Genomic DNA, 2,735 nt, shown 5'->3' with positions numbered 1-2,735 from the left:
CAGTCTCTGTGAAGGTTGGTATATTCCCTCTTCACATTTATTCTTTGGTTTAGCACTTCATGAATCCCAAATGAAATCCTGGAATGTGTACCAGGTCTTCTCCTCCTTGGTTGTGGTCTTTCATTTTTGTCTTCCTAGGACTGTGAGACTATTAAAGTCTCTTTTTGAAAAGCATAACTTCCAGTCGGTTTTTTTTCCAGAGGACAGTTTTTCTTCAGTCCTTAAGGACCCAGCTCCTTACATGGGCTTTGGCAGAGGTCATGGGGTGGCACAATTAGGTCTAAATTAGGTGAAGGTGTGTGGATTTTCTGGGCTTTGTGAGAATGATTCCTGACTACCTTGCTGTGAATGGCATGACTCATGCAGTAATGTAGTTTCACATAGAGAAAGCACAAGTGTGCCAAAGACACTCGCTCTGGAAATGTCCATGATGACTGTGGCCTGCACTATATTTTGAATAATGAACTTCTTAATGGCCTTGTCCTTGGGCACACGCTGGGTGTGGTTAGTGCAGCATACAGGCTACAGGTGGCCATAGCCTTTTTGGCATGACCATTATTGCTTCTTTTCTTGGTCTACACCAGGGTGAAGACCCTCTTAGGAAGGGGGCACAACACACCCAGCCCTTCTGGCATCTTGGCAGCAAGGACCCAGACCTAACAGCCTTTTAAAATTTCCCAGCCTTATATTAGCTCGGTGCTTTGTGACAGCCTGGAGGGGTGGGATAGGGAGAGTGGGAGGGAGGGAGACGCAAGAGGGAAGACATATGGGAACATATGTATATGTATGGCTGATTCACTTTGTTATAGAGCGGAAACTAACACACCATTGTAAAGCAATTATACCCCAATAAAGATGTTTAAAAATAAATAAATAAATAAAAAAAATAAAATTTCCCAGCCTTGTAGCCAGTTTTTAGTTAGGTTTTTCATCCCCTGGGTTGCTGCTTACGGATCACACATGCCTTGAGGGAAAGTGCCATTAAATACTGGGCTCACTTCTTTGGTCTTCTCTTGTCTCCAGGATCTCAACCTTTATATCCTAAATGCCTTGGTTGGTAGCTCCGAGCTCCAGTATATGCCTCCTCAGCCTCATGAGGCTGTCAAAAGCTCTGCTTGGCTTCATTGTGTCTTAGCTACTACTTTATGTTCATCTTCTTAGTCTCTGCTTGTCCTTTCAGCCTCTGAGCTACTAAATATGAATCAGGGAAAATCAATCAGGAATGTAGGGTGCCTCTCAGTTCATTTCCTTTCTTTTTTAAATTTTGGCTCATAAGTCCTGGATGCCTTGGCAGCTCTCTGTTGAGTTTTAAAGAGTTGTTTTCGATTTTGATTTTTTTTTTTTTGGATTTTTTTTTTGCGGTACGCGGGCCTCTCACTGTTGTGGCCTCTCCCGTTGCGGAGCACAGGCTCCAGACGCGCAGGCTCAGCGGCCATGGCTCACGGGCCCAGCTGCTCAGCGGCATGTGGGACCTTCCCGGACCGGGGCACGAACCCGTGTCCCCTGCATCGGCAGGCAGACTCCCAACCACTGCGCCACCAGGGAAGCCCTGATTTTGATTTTTAAAGTTTTTATTAGCAGGAGCATTTGTTTGATACAAGCCAGTCTACCCCAGACAAGAGCAGAAATTTTGTAACCTGCTTTCATGAAGGAGTTTTGTGACTGCCAGTTTGTGGTAGACCTGGAGATTAAGTAGAAAAGGAATCAAATAAACGTGAGGGAGAAAAGCTATGAAAAGATTAAGTTATTTGACATCCAAAAGATTTAGCACTGTCACAGTCCACCTGGTTCCTCAGATTATAATTAGATTTTGGTCATACTGCTGAGTTGGGAGAAGCCTGGAGATGTTTTCAGATATCTGAAGGATGCTACCGTGGCTTTGGCAATGTTGGGGAGGGTGGGGGAGTAGGGAATGGGTCAGGGGAACAAGGGCCAAGGGTTATAAATAAAAGCTGAAGGGGTACAGATTTTGGTTTGAATAAAGGGAATTATTCCTAATAAAGATTGCTGGAATGAGGATCAGTAGGAAATAACTCAGTCCCCATCCATGAAGTCATTCTAGCATTGGCCAATTTGGGATGGGGTGCTATAAAGGGGATTAAAATATTGAATGTGGGATGGGTGAATGGCATGGTATATACTATACTTGGTCATAGTAGGTAAGGAGCTCAATAAATGTTGAATGAACATGTGATCTGCCAAGTCCCATCTAAGGCTGAGATTCCATGATTTTAGCAGTGAGGAAGTCAGGATAGTATAATACAAAGTACATAGGACTAGAGTACTCTGTTCCCAGAGTAGTTTAGGAAGGAAGAACACGGAAAACGCCATCTTTCCTATTCTTACCTCTCCAACCCCACCCTTCAGCTAGCCCTCTAAGGCCCAGTTAAACTTTCTACGAAGAGCTGAGCTCCAGCGCAGAGCATCGGCACCCAGAAGTGGTGTGGAGACATGCAGACAATGGGCGCTCTCTCCTTGGTGATGAGCATCCCTATTTCATGCCCTCTGGGGGCTGCAGGTGCAGGTTTGGCAGAGCAACCTGCCCTCCTAAGTGGTCCCAGCCTGCCCTGGGGACAGAGCCAGCTGGGAGGTCATGTCTGGGCTGGTCTTCTCCTCCGGAACAGGCTACTCTGCACCCCTAGCTTGGGGAGCCCATGTTGGGCACCCTCCTCCACCCCCTTCCCCAAGCAGGGCTGAAGTACTGTTCCTGACCAGCTGAATCCTGTCAGCGGTGC

General features: G+C 46.3%; 1 pseudogene; it reads right to left on the bottom strand.

The window, feature by feature from the left end:
• Positions 1-237: 237 nt before the first annotated feature.
• LOC112403954 (40S ribosomal protein S26-like) lies at positions 238-2,489 on the bottom strand (annotated as a pseudogene).
• Positions 2,490-2,735: the final 246 nt, after the last annotated feature.

The sequence above is a fragment of the Neophocaena asiaeorientalis genome, unplaced genomic scaffold, assembly GCF_003031525.2.
Source record: "Neophocaena asiaeorientalis asiaeorientalis breed wild unplaced genomic scaffold, Neophocaena_asiaeorientalis_V1.1 scaffold479, whole genome shotgun sequence".
NCBI lineage: Eukaryota > Metazoa > Chordata > Mammalia > Artiodactyla > Phocoenidae > Neophocaena > Neophocaena asiaeorientalis.
This window is presented reverse-complemented; position numbering and strand designations above follow the sequence as displayed.